This window comes from Crocodylus siamensis, chromosome 5, assembly GCF_052110815.1.
Source record: "Crocodylus siamensis isolate JL-2025a chromosome 5, ASM5211081v1, whole genome shotgun sequence".
NCBI lineage: Eukaryota > Metazoa > Chordata > Crocodylia > Crocodylidae > Crocodylus > Crocodylus siamensis.
The window spans coordinates 65,358,137-65,372,144 of record NC_143399.1 but is presented as its reverse complement, the minus strand read 5'-3'; the positions used below and the strand labels follow the sequence as shown (position 1 = coordinate 65,372,144).

General features: G+C 42.1%; 1 long non-coding RNA gene across 4 annotated transcripts in view; it reads left to right on the top strand.

Annotated features, from left to right (window-relative positions):
• LOC149864183 (uncharacterized) overlaps nucleotides 1–14,008 on the top strand; it is a 113,963-nt gene that overhangs the window by 35,753 nt on the left and 64,202 nt on the right. For all 4 annotated transcript variants that reach the window (XR_016442541.1, XR_016442543.1, XR_016442542.1 and 1 more), the window contains exon 2: nucleotides 8,789–8,896. This is a non-coding gene — a long non-coding RNA (uncharacterized LOC149864183). The remainder of the gene's footprint in view (nucleotides 1–8,788; nucleotides 8,897–14,008) is intronic.

Genomic DNA, 14,008 nt, shown 5'->3' with positions numbered 1-14,008 from the left:
ACCTCTTCTTGTTCTATTGCAGTGTTTCTCAGCCTGTGGGTTATGTCCCAAAAGTGGGTCACAAGAATATATGAAAGGGTCACAAGCAAATTTTAAAAACGGATCATACTTTAAAAATAGATTCTCCTTTAAAGGAGAAAAATGTGGGAAACTGCAGCTTTTCCCTTGCAGGCTGGAAAAGTTCCAGCTTGCTAGGGGCTGCTCTGTAATACAATAGGAAGTATGGATCTTAAGTTAAGACACACTTGAGTCTTGAACTGGGTCTGGTGCGATCCCAGGGTTGTTTTTCAGTTTTCAGAGCCAGTGTAGTGTGGTGGCTGGGAGCAACATCAGCATGTGGCAGGAACTGGTCCCATTCCTGCACCCCAGTGGAGCCTTGAACCAGTTTGGTGGGGGGGGGGGGGTGAGGGGAGGAGCTGAGTGCCAGTGTCACTCCCAGCATTTATACTGCATGGGAGACTTGAATGGGAAGGCTCCAGTACAATGGTGGGTGGGGGTGGAGGGGAGACTGGTTAAAAGCTGTTTACCAGGTTTCCCCATTTTCCTCATCCCCCCTTACACTGGACCCTTACTAGTTCAATATTTGAGTGCAGTACGGAGGCTGGGAGCCTAAAAAAATGGATTTGTTGGGCTCTCCCCCTGCCATCACAGCAAAGTCCCCTGATCCTATTCTCTCTGTGGGTCAGTCTGACATTAGCTTAACACATATTAGGTAATACAAACTGGAGATACTTTTCACAGAAAAAGGCCTAACGTACTTTGCTATCATGGCTCTTAGCAAGTGCTTCACTGTTTGAATGCCTGGGCCCTAGCATTGTAAATGCAGTTATAACATGCTAAGTGCACTGTAACAAGGCCCTAAACAGCCTCTTGTTGTCTTGCAACCCATTCCTAACCGGCCTTGATAAATATTTTCTTCCCCCATTCAAAAATTGTCTGCCAAAATCTAGCTTGCAGGTCAGTACTTAGTTCATCACTGTCAGCTCGCACTTAACATTCCCTCCCTTTGGTTCTTATTCTCCACTGAATCATAAACATACCCTTACTACCGGCAGACAAGGTTCTTTGCGTGAATCTGATATCTTTTATTAGACCAACTTAAATAGTTGGAAAACAATTATTAAGCAAGCTTTTGGGTTCAAAAACCCTTCGTCAGGCTAAGGAAGTTTCAGCAGTTGGCGTGTGCTCTTTCTGGATGGAATGAAAAGTAAAGAAGCCAGAGGCTGGGCTGGTATGCATACAAGACAGGTAGTCAGTGAAAATGTAGATTGAGAAGTCAATCGGTGAGAGACAGGCGTGGGGGGGGATAAGAGAGAGAAGGGGGATGAATAGTGGAGAGATATCTAGGGAGTCAGATGTCAGGCAGGTTATAATGTGTCATAAATCTGATGTTTATATTTAGTCCATGATTTTTAGTGTCCAGGAGGCTGGTGAAGTGGAGTTCATAGGCTCGTCTCTGGGAAGTGCTTTGTAAGTTTCCTTTGCGGATCAGGACTGAGAGATTGAAGAGAGAGTGGTTTTCTTGTGAGAAATGTGCCCCCACAGGTAATTGGGTAGTCCTGTCTTAGACAGATTTCCGGTGTGCATTCATTCTGGTGTGCAGTTGTTTTGTGCATGGTTACCAGCCGGTATACCAACATCCCACACCAGGACAGCATCCAAGCCTGCCTTACATATCTACAGAAACAAGATTACAATTCTGACTACAGACCCAAAGATATTACTGACCTTATACACTTTATCCTTCATCCATTTCATTGTCATGCATCCATAGGTGCATCTCTAGCAAGGACAAGGAGGTGATCCCCCGCCTTTATGCAACACTGGTCAGGCCACAGCTAGAGTACTGTGTCCATTTCTGTGCTCCCCACTTCAGGAGGGATGTGGACAACATTGAAAGGGTCCAGAGGAGGGCCACCCGCATGATCTGGGAACTGCAGGGCAGACCCTACAATGAGAGACTGCAAGACCTGAACCTGTTCAGCCTTCACAAGAGAAGGCTGAGGGGGGACCTGGTGACCGTCTATAAACTCACTGGGGGGGGGGGGGGACCAGAAGGGTTTGGGAGAGACCTTGTTTCCCTTAGTGCCTTCTGGCATATCAAGGAACGGAGAGTAGGCCACAAGTTGTTGGAGAGTAGGTTTAAATTAGACATCCGTAAGAACTACTTCACAGTTAGGGCGGCTAGGATCTGGAACCAACTTCCAAGGGAAGTAGTGCTGGCTTCTACCCTGGGGGTCTTTAAGAGGAGGCTTGATGCCTACCTAGCTGGGATCATTTGAGCCCAGGCAAGGGGTTGGACTTGAAGATCTATAAGGTCCCCTCTGACCCTACTTCTATGATTCTATGATCCTCACACACAAAAATTTCACCTTTAATAATCAACACTTCCTCCAGATAATGGGAACAGCTGTGGGGACCAAAATGGCCCTACAGTATGCCAACCTTTTTATGAGCCACCTGGAAGAAGACTTCCTCAAGAACTGTACCATCAAACCTTTGCTATACTTAAGATATATCGATGACATCTTCATCATTTGGACTCCCAAATGATGAAGATGTTCAAAAATCACCATCCCCCCATCTAACTTTCTCTAGAATACTCCAGCACCAACATCTCCTTTTTAAGACATGATGATCAGTATCCAGAAAGATGAAATACAGACCACGTTATACAAGACCAACGTACATATCTGCACAGAACCAGCAATCAGCCTAAACACACCCAAAAAGCTGTGATATACAGCCAAGCCCTCAGATACCACTGAATTTGCACTGAAGAGAACGCCCGGGATTACCACCTCACCAATCTTAAAAACGCTTTCACCCAACAAGGACACTCCTCTAGAGAGACAGATCGCACGTTTGATAGAGTCACCCAGATACCAAGTGAAGAACTGCTGCAGTACAGAAGAAAAAACCCCACAAATCGCACACTGCTGGTTATGACACATCACCCCTCCCCTGAACCTGTACAGAAAATCCTCAAACAATTGCAACCCGTACTAGAAAGAGACCCTACTCTTAAAAACATCTTCCCAGAGCCACCCATCCTAGCCTTCAAACAAGCACCGAACCTTGCTAACCTCATCACCCGAAGCAAACTCCCTCAAGCCCAGAATGCACCAAATGGATCCAGACCATGCCATGACAAGAAATGCAAAACCTGCCAACACATCTCTACCATCCCCACAGTTACTACACCCACAACAGAGCCATCAGCATTCCTGGATCTTACAGCTACACCTCCAGAAAAGTAATACATCTCATCCAAAGCACCAAATGCCCTGATGGAAAATCCGTAGGAGAGACTAAACAACAGCTGCGCACCAGAATGAATGCACACCAGAAATCTATCAAAGACAGGACTACCCAATTACCTGTGGGGGCACATTTCTCACAAGAAAACCACTCTCTCTTCAATCTCTCAGTCCTGATCTGCAAAGGAAACTTACAAGGCACTTCCCAGAGCCTATGAACTCCACATCACCAGCCTCCTGGACATTAAAAATCATGGGCTAAATATAGACATTGGATTTATGACACATTATAACCTGCCTGACATCTGACTCCCTAGGTATCTCCCCACTATTCATCCCCCTTCTCTCTCTTCCCCCCACCTCCCCCTCCAGCCTGTCTCTAACCCATTGACTCCTCAATCTATTTACAATTATTACATTTATATACATTTTCACTGACTACCTGTCTTGTATGCATACCAGCCCAGCCTCTGGCTTCTTTACTTTTCATTCCATCCAGGAAGAGCACATGCCACCTGCTGAAACTTCCTTAGCCTGACAAAGGGTTTTTGAACCCAAAAGCTTGCTTAATAATTGTTTTCCAACTATTTAAGAATGTATTTTAACTACTTAAAAGATATCAGATTCACGCAAAGAACCTTGTCTGCCTATGTTTTTAGACCAACATGGCTCCAACCTACACCCCTGTACCCTTACTACCTGCTTTTATGCTAGTTACCATTGTCTTGTATGCTGCTAATATGACAACTCTCACGTCCAGTTGGCTAAGTATGCCATCTTTTGTTGTCCACTTTAAATGTGCTTTCTTTCACGGTGCTTCTCACTCATGGAACAACTTAGATGCGTTTCCAAAGGCACCTCACTTTTCCCCTTCACAATCGTCCTTCAAAACTCTTATTCTAATGTAACAAAATCTTGATGTTTATTAAATACCCAGTGTACTGAACCATAGCCTATTATGGCAAGTATTATATCTTACTACTTACCTGCCTCTTGTTTTACACTTTAAGTTCTCTGGAGCAGAACCCACCCTGTCTTTGTACTTGGTCCTGATCCCTCAATGGAGCTCTTAGGCATCATAAAAAAAAAATATATATATACACATACATATATACATATACATACATACACCCCCCCACACACACACACCTACTCTACTCCTACCCTTCCCAACTGCAGACCTTACAACTTCTCTTCAAACATGTCCTCTTAAGTTCAGTTCCTTCCATCTACATAAGATGGAACTGCTCAAAATAAATTCATAGATCAAATAAGGGAAAGGACTTGGCTCATCTAATTTCTTGTATTGTTGCAGGAGAGGGCCTTCAGAAAGGGTACTTGCTTTGTGGGCACAGCCCTGAAAGGAATTCCAAGAATAGTGGTCATCCTGGAACAAAACAAAAGGGGAAGACTATCTGGCATCATCAGCTTGAAAGGAACAGGAACATGAAATATAAAGCATTTTTTGTAAGATGTAATACAAGAGCTATGCTTTATCTATTATAGTCAGTAAGCTCACTCACAGACAAATAATACAAAAGTAAACCTTCTGAGAAAATACTTAGAGTAAGAAAGTAAGCAGATGATTGAAACAACAATGTCATTTCAATTCACACATATGCCTGTCTTCTCCCATTCAGAGACTATTTATGTTCAAGTGTTTTTAAAAAGACTACTTACAAGATTTCCCATAATGTTATTTCAATTTAGAGAGTGATAAAAATTCAGAATCAAACCTTATATCCTTCCTAACACCTTTCAGTGCAGCTGAATTTGTTTTAATGGTCCCAGAACTAGACAAGGTAGATTATGGGGTGTTTATACAGATGCTCCAGGAGTGTGGGGGGGAGGGGAGTGCTTTAATTAAAGTGGGTCCGAGAGCTTAATCTCATGCATCAGTACCCCTGCACTTCAAAATGAGGGTGGGGGTACTTTATCTAAAGCTCAAAGCCCACCCCCATTTTGAAGTGCAGGGATGCTGATACACAAGAAGCAGGAGGCTGCTAGAGTGCAGTAATCACCGTGCTCCAGCAGACTTGATTAATCAAATCTGCTCTGATGTGCTCTGAATTACAGTGCATCAGAGCAGCTACCCTGCTCATATATAGACACCCATACAGAACAGTTCTACAATGAAAATGACTTGCTTATATTAGTGCCACAGATCATTGTAAAATTCATCAAATCCTTGGGAAGAGTTTTATTCATATTAAGGGATACAGTGTGATTAAACCACTTTGAGTTATACTGCACATTTAACTGGTAATATTAATTCAGCTTTGGGTTTAGTGTTATTTGACTTCCTATTTTTTGCTATGGTACTATCAAACTGAAAAAAAAATAAATAAAGGTGAGGTTTTAAAGTTACCTTCTTCCATTAAATTGTAATGGAAGATTTATACCTAAATCTTCAAGATGTCTTTGAAAAAATTCTCTCCCTTGGAACTGCAGGGAAGTTAGCACCTGTGGGTGCATACAAATGTTCATTGTACGCAGTCTATGAAGCTGTGTGATTGTAGACTGAAAGCCGCATATACAAACACTTGCTGGTTGCTGGAGCTGCACAGGGAACCCGGTATAAGTAACTCAGGTTGTGGGGAGGGACAGGCAGGATCAAGCAGAGGGCTAGCAGGTCTATGGGAATGGTTTGGTGGGTCCATAGGTGGTGGTGGTGGCTAAAAATAAGCCAGTCAGTTTTGGGGGGACAGGTAGAAGAGCATATCCCTAGGGTGGGAGAGTGCTTGGGCTTTCAGAGCCCCAGGGCTGCAGGCCTAATACATACAGATGTTCAGTAGATCAAATTAACTTACTCCCAATCTAAGTTAGTTCACATACTCAGGTGAACTATATTAGACCAGGCCTGCCATTTTTGGCTTGATTTAAATCTCCTGGACATCTGCACAGATGGCAATTTAGATCAACTTAACCCTAGTTCGATCGATCAAAATATAACATTTGTACATACCCATAGACTCTTGGGATCAGATTCTATTCCACCTATTAGCCACCTGAGTGAAATTCTTTTCTCCCCTGCTCACATACAGGAAATCCATTAAAACACCTACTTTTCCAGTGCATCTTCCCATTCAGACTTGAGTCGCACACACATGCACAAAAATAGAGAGGAGGAAGAGTAGGATCAACCCATCTTTTACATTAACCATTTTTTCAGAGAGAGTCAAGCAGGTGAAATAAAAATCATACTTAGGCACTTATTGGACCAACTGTATAACTGGAAGTCTTGTTGCTCTTCCTTGTCTCACTCAATGTCTAAAACACTTGTCCAACAGAGTTCCCAAATAGCTTTGGTCCAATAAAAGATATTTAAAAAATTCTTATCTCTTCGACATTTCCTGGACCATCATGGCTCCAACAACATTGAAATCCTACTGAGTTTGCTTACATACCTAACAGGGGTGTGCAAAGTGAGCCCCATTTAATTCAGATTTGGCCCAAATCAGGTACAGTGATTTGATTTGTTGATTTCAATCACTGTCCCCGACTGGATTTGAAGATTTTATGCTGATTCAGAGAATTAGCAATTTGGACATAGACACAGCTTTAAAAGTTTTTTCTACATACCTTGAGGTTATGCAGATGCGGCTCGTGATTGCTGTGATGCTGGGGCAAATGGAGTATCCCACAGGCGTGAGGGAGGGCTCTCCACATGCTTGGCAGTGAACCCAGAAGTCTGGGTCTTCTGGGGAGCATGCTGTGCTGGCAGTCAGTCGCCGGGGGATCCTGGGTGCCCCCCCAACCCAGGAGGCACCAGTCACTAAGCCAGAAGGGGAGGGTGGGGAGCCCCCAGGATGTTTCCCGGTGGACCTGGAAGTGGACTGGAAGTGCTTCTGATCCACTTCCAGGTCTGCTGCCGAGCCTCCTGTGCTTCTGTGGGACACTCCATGCATCTCAGCATTGCAGCATTCATGAGCCCCTTCTACCTAGAGGTATGTAGAAAAAACATTTAAAGCTGTGTCTGTCCGAATCTTTGAATCTTTCCAAATCTCTCCGAATCAATTCAGAGGGTTCCGATTATATTTGTAGAGATTAAAGGGTCCTCTGATTCAATTCAGGTTCGGAGATTTGGCCACCGAACTGGGTGGAATCGCCACTGAATCGAATCAGGGACCAAAGCTTCTCACAGCCCTAATACCTAAGAGGTGGAAAATAATTTTGGCTTATGATATATCTGAAGTTTATATTTTGTAAAAATTATAGCACTTTCCCAGATTATTAGAATACTTTCCAAATCATAGTCAATCACATAGTAAATGTCTGGATAGAGACATTCTAATATTATTCTAATATTATAAAAGCCTAAGTCTGATTGTCTGTCCATAATGCTTTATTAATGCTCTGATTGGCTGATGGAAACAGCCAATCAGAGTGCTCCAAGTGTAGGGGAGCACCACCATGATTTTGAAGCCACGCCAAGGACTGGACAGAAGGCAGGGGAGCTGAGGCCAGCAGCCCTGGCCTCAGCTCCCTCACCCCGCTCCCTGGAAGAGGCACAGAGGACTGGACAGGGAGTCGGGGAGATGTTGTCACCCCACTCCCTGCAAGTGGTGCTGAGGACTGGAGTGGGTGTGGGAAAGATGAGGCCAGCAGTGCTGGCCTTGGCTCCCCCACCCCGGTCCCTACAAGAAACAGAACAGCGGCAGCATAGGGCATTAGCTGGCAGCACTCCATCCCAGCCTCCTCCCTCCCCTCATTCTTGATGGGCAATTGGCTAGCATGTCATAATGGTTCAATACAAGCCTCTTTCAGTTAAAAATAAAACAAGTTTCTGTGAGCAGAACTCAAACACATGTCACTAAGTTTTGTGTTTTGGAGCTGTGACAAAATTTTCAAACCTGCATACTAAAAGTGAGTTTCCATAGGAGCTCCAGTATTTTAAAAGCCAAGCACCTAACTCCCACTGAACTCCAGCTGAATACCCAGCTCCTACAATGCTTTCAGCCTAAGGTTGGACTGATTTTTGAAGATGTGGAGAACCTACAGCTTCCTTTGACCTTGATAGATTTATGAGTGTTCAGTACTGTTGGGCATCAAGTCAATTTCTATTTGGCAGGTTAAATATATGCTTGAGAGTCTAGCTTCAGTTTTGAAAAAGTTGGTCATAATTTGCATAAAAATTATAGAATACAACACTGAAAATAAACACCGCTTTTTGATGAATTCCTGTTTTGTATTTCTAAATAATTTAACAGAACTGAAAAATGGTGATGTTCAGACGGAACAAAAGTTCCAACTATTTTAACATAGTATTTGGAAAGTGAATCATTGAATTTATTGCATTGAAGTTGCTGTTCACTCTGTTTCACCCACAGCAAACTTTGTCCGCCAAAATATATACCACTTAATCAGAAGAAAATATTACAAATTAGTATTAAAAATGCTGGCAGATCTTTAGCCTTAGTGGCAACAGCAGTCCTTGTTACAATTATGTCAAGATCAATTTTAAGCTGATCTATTTAGCATATCCTGAGCTATCACATTAAATCTTTCATTTCTTTGTCTTTCAAAAGGAATCTGAGCAGAATTGCAGACCAGCAAATTAAAAGAGGCTGAAGGCAATTTGACCAGCATCTTCTATGTTCAGTCCACAGAGGTTGATGAAGCACCAAGTCTCCAAGGTAAAACTCAAGAGTTTAGTCCATTATGGCATAAAATTAGAAGATGATTAAAGTAACCTGTTTTCTTGAGCTAAAAATCAAGCTATCATGGATACTAAGAGGTCTTACCCTCTTCATGAAAGTACATCTCCTCCCTAATTGATATTATTTACTAGTATTTAAATTAAGTATATGCTATCTCAGCCAATTGATCAGGCAGCACAGACACCTGAGGCACAAAGAGACTGCTTGTTAAGGAGTTCCACCTATCTCATCCAGCCAGCTGTAATAAGTATTTCCATACCACAGAAGACAACCTAGTACTTGAATGACAGCTTTCATCTCAGTTCTTTTGGTCTATTTTGAAATAAAGCTGTAAAATTACATGAATCAACCAAACAACAGAGAAAAAGTAATTGGACAAGAGCTTGAACTAGGTTACAATATATTTTGGTTAAAAAAAAACAACAACAAAAAACCCCACCACAACAGGATACCAGGTAAATGATTCCACCTAATAAGGCACATGACGATCTCAATTATGGGAATCATTATTCTATGTACTATGTGCTATTTCATATTCCCAGCAGGGTTTTTTTTGCATCTTATCAAGAGTTGAGGGCTGTCTAGTATTCCAATATATGCAAAGCATACTTTAAGTCTCCCCTCCCCCCACCCCAAAAAGCTCCACTAATTAAAAAAAAGCCTTGTCAAGTGGTCAGACAGACTGGAACTAGAGGATTATAGGTAAGAGGGATGAAATGAAGGGTTGAAAGCTACAATTCCTGTGGTAGCTGCAGAAGCATCTGTTATAGACAGGCAAATTAAAGATGTGGCTTCTTGGACTAACAGTCTGGGAACAAGATGTTACTAAGCCTTGGAATAAGTCATCTGCACCTCACTTCTTTTATGCACTAAGTGCTAGTCATTTCTTCTTTTCCCTCGTCAAGTTTCTCTCAACTCGTGCAAGCACTGCACCTTCCAGCTGATTTCTTTCTGTCCTTGGTCACCAATTCTGTTCCTTTCTTCCGCTCACCTTTTTGTCCTGTGGAGTTAATAGTATTTCCTAGGCCTTTGACTAGTATTCCATGCAGGGAGTTGCCAGCAAAAACAAAGAAGATATTTTTACAAGACTGAGAATGAAACGTGGGAGTGAGGTTAAACAGCCCTAGCTGTATCCATTTTTGCATACACTGGCTGTTTCTAGATTGTGTATCATACAAAATAACATTTACCATTTTTACCTCTGGGAGATAATGCTATTTATACACATTCAGTCCAGCTTCTGGATGGAGAAAGGACAAACCACCACAATACTTGTCACAGATACACTACTTTTTGTTTAAATCTTTTCAGATGAAAAAATGCATGTTTCTTCCCTTCTCAGTGTTTTCCAAAATGTGTATTTGTTGTGAATCTCATAAAAGGTTGTTGGGTGATCTTTTGGACTCAGACTCCCAGAGATGGCATTATTCTCCAAGTCTATAAATGCTAAAAGTTTTATGGGATGCTGCACCCAAACAAAAGCAAATCACCAGTATATTTCCAATATGTAGAAGATTAATACTTTGGGCTAAACCTTAATTCTACACCAGCTATGAATTCCCCAAACTAGAAGTCAGCTACACACCAGAACAAGGATTTGTTCCCTTTTGTCACAATGTAAACACTATGGGCTTGATTCTAATTGTGAATGTATACTGTCATGACTGCATATCACTCTATCTGTGTACACTGGGGAGGGAGGAGATCTGAAATCGAAACAAATCCACTTCAGATTTACAGTTGGTGCACTTCCGAGGAACTGGGATCTCAAGATTGTTGGAGCTCTTGAATTTTTGTTAACGATACTGCTGCCAGGTACATAAGTACCTTTGATTTTGGCGGGGGGGAGGTGTCTCCAAATCTCACTGCAAACATTGGCAACATTCCATAATTAAGGAAGCCTCATAGTTCTTTTATGAGAGTGGTAAATACCGTATACCTGATGGCAAACCAAGGGACAGGGGTTGTGCAACTTATTCCACATCCCACAAAGCATTACTGACAGAAGAGTTAGTCTTTTCAGTGGGCCTGTGTTTGTTTACTTGCTGTTTTCACCTCTAATGTAAATCAACTCCTCCACAGTTTTATGCAGAACCAATATAATAATATGGGTGACCAGCAAGAGGATCCTTTGGGTTAACCCCCAAATTAAGAGAGAAATTGTTTGGGGAGGATTGCTACATTTCCTCCCCTACTGCATCTCTGCTTCAGAAGCTGAACCCAGCTTCTGGTTCCTCTTCATTCTAGCAGTTAGCTGATATTTAGCATCAATTTATTCTTTCAAGTTTATCTACACAAGGAAAAGAGCTAAAACATGTTTTAAAAAGAAGTGCAGGTTATAGCTCTATATTTCTTATTCTGTCAAAAATGAGGGCATGTAGCCAAACTCTGGTATAGCATATGTAGGGGACAAATAAGTGGTCTTTCTGCCAGACTTCAGAATAGGACCAGGAGTCCTGGTATTACTGCCAGCAGAGCCATCCCTAGGGTATGGTGAACTGGGGTGACTGCCCCAGGCCCCATGCTTTGGGGGGTCCCCATGGAGCTGGGCAGAGCGGCTGCAGCCCCTCCTGTGGGGCCCACCTGGAGCTGGAAGCTCAGCCCCATGCTGCAGAAGAAGCAAGGAGACACCCCCCAACCTTTTGTGGGGGTACCATGGCCCCATGCAGTGTTAAGGGGCCCCTGCAGAGGCTGATTTGCCCCATGCCCCACACCCACAACCATCCCTTGGGTACAGTGAATTGGGGTGACTGCCCCAGGTCCTGTGCTTTGGGAGGCCCCAAGAAGCAGGGCAGAGCAGCTGTGCCCCCTCCCACAGGGCCTGCCTGGAGCTGGCAGGTCAGCCCCATGCTGCAAAAGAAGCATCCAGCCACTCACTACCCCTTCCTCTCCATCACACACTGCCAGCTTCATGTCCGCTGAAGAGTGACTCGTCCAGGGTGCATGGGATCTGCTTGGCCCCGGGTGCCAAATTTCATTGCTAGGGCATCAATATGCCCTGCCTTTGCAGAGGTCCCATGGCCCTGCGCAGTGTTAAAGGGGCCCCACATATGCTGACTTGCCCCAGGCCCCACACATCCCTAGGATCGGCTCTGCCCTCACCCCCCTAGAGTTGGCTCTGACTGCCAGTGCACTAGATGGCATATAGTTGGAGTTCATGGTTATCAGTACTGATGTTGGTGTTTATTTCTCCTTCAATCTGAGTTTTTAAACAATGCAGTTTTTAGAGTGATGGTTACATTCATAATTCTTTGATGTTGGCAGAATTCCTTTAGCAAGCTTCATAATTCAACCCCATGGTAGACAAGATGGGACCAGGAAAAGGCAAGAAGGTCTTAACACAGAAAGCCCCATGTTTCTTATAGCCAAAAAGAGGAAATGATTAATTTAATCTAAACCTTTAAGAAGGCCTCAGTCTTGCAGCTGACTTTGGATAGGAGTATACTCATGAGAGTCAGTAGAAGCAGAACAACTGTGAAGTCAAAGTCACTGTTAAGGTTACACAAGTCTTCAGACAACTCAAAACCAAATTTTTCTTTAAAAATTTTAAATATATACAACTGCTTCTTTATGCCAAAATGAGAATCATTCATGCTACATAAAATAAAAACTTTGATTACCTATTAAAAAAAGAACAAGTTTTAAACAAGGGACAAATCCATATAATTAAGTCTATACATGAAGACAATATGAAAAAAAGAATCTAATGAGCAACCAGTCAATAGATCACAGACTACAAAGGTCAGTCACCAAAAGGCTAGAGATGATCCAGTGATAAAATGAATTAAACACAAGGATTCTCTCACAGAGGCTAGTTTCAAAAGCAACTCATATGTTACAATAACGTGAGCAGCTTTAGTAATGTGTACATTTATAGTGGGCCCTGATGGAGCAGACAGCCATGATATGTAGTCTTTTATTTGAGGATATTTACTAACAGAGAGCTTTAAGAGGTAAATACTATCAAGATTGTTATGGATGCTGAAAAGAAACTGGATGCATACTTTTAATGTTCCAGGCATTACATGTTGGTGCAATCATAGGTAACTTAGAGGTCATAATTTAGACAGTACCAATTAATGTCAGCCTGAGTTTCTCTATATTAAGTTTACAGGGATATTCAGTTCTGACCAAACATTTTTTTTTAAATGAAAACATGCACAACTGAACACCACAGAAGTAATTTTAGAAATAATCAAGCTGCCTCAACATTTTCATTAACTGACTAGTGCAGCCCGTCATCAACTGTGGATGCTAAAGCAGTCACAATAAGTAATGATATTCATGGAAATGGGTCAAAGAAAAAAACAAGAAACTACAGTAAAGATTCTCAAGTAAAAAAATAAAAAAATAAAAAAATTACCGGTCCTCCAGAACAAGCCAAAATCATTAATAGAAAATACAATCTACAGCAGTCCAAGGACATTATTTATATTGTACTTCAGTTGTATTAGATTAAACAACTGTCCAAAGTAGTACATAAAAAGGCCCAACCAGACCCTTTCAGAAAATATTTGAAAGTCACAGCAGCTTCTCAAGAGAAACTTTTAGTGCTTTGATGTTTTACAGACCCCCCCCCCCGAAAGGGATCAATAAAAAAAACTAAAACAGATACACTCTAGGGAAACAAACTCAACCTCTGCCACATCATGAACTAGCCCTTCACTTAAAAAGGAAGATTTCCAAATCTGGGAAATTAACTTGATTTTTGTTGAAAAAGGGAAGTTTACCTTGAGATAGATAACAAACAAGTTCCTCAGGCAGTTCTGGCTACAGCTGATTTACAGCGATCCACAAATTCCTTCTCAACATGGTTTAATAATTAGGGGAAGAAGAGAAAAGATGCTGTTTTACACAATGTTCATGTTATCCTAAGGCAGCTTGATCCCTCCGATACAGACTGTTAAGAAAAGGAAAAAACCCCCACTTACACATGCATTCAAATGTATATGACAAACTAGCAATGTTCCAGATATTCATGAATAGGCCTTTTGTAATATGCCTGCCATTGCTTTCAGTAGAGATTTCCACTTAATACATTTTAAAAATACTCATCAATAAATTTCAATCTTTTTGAAATGGAGGGGT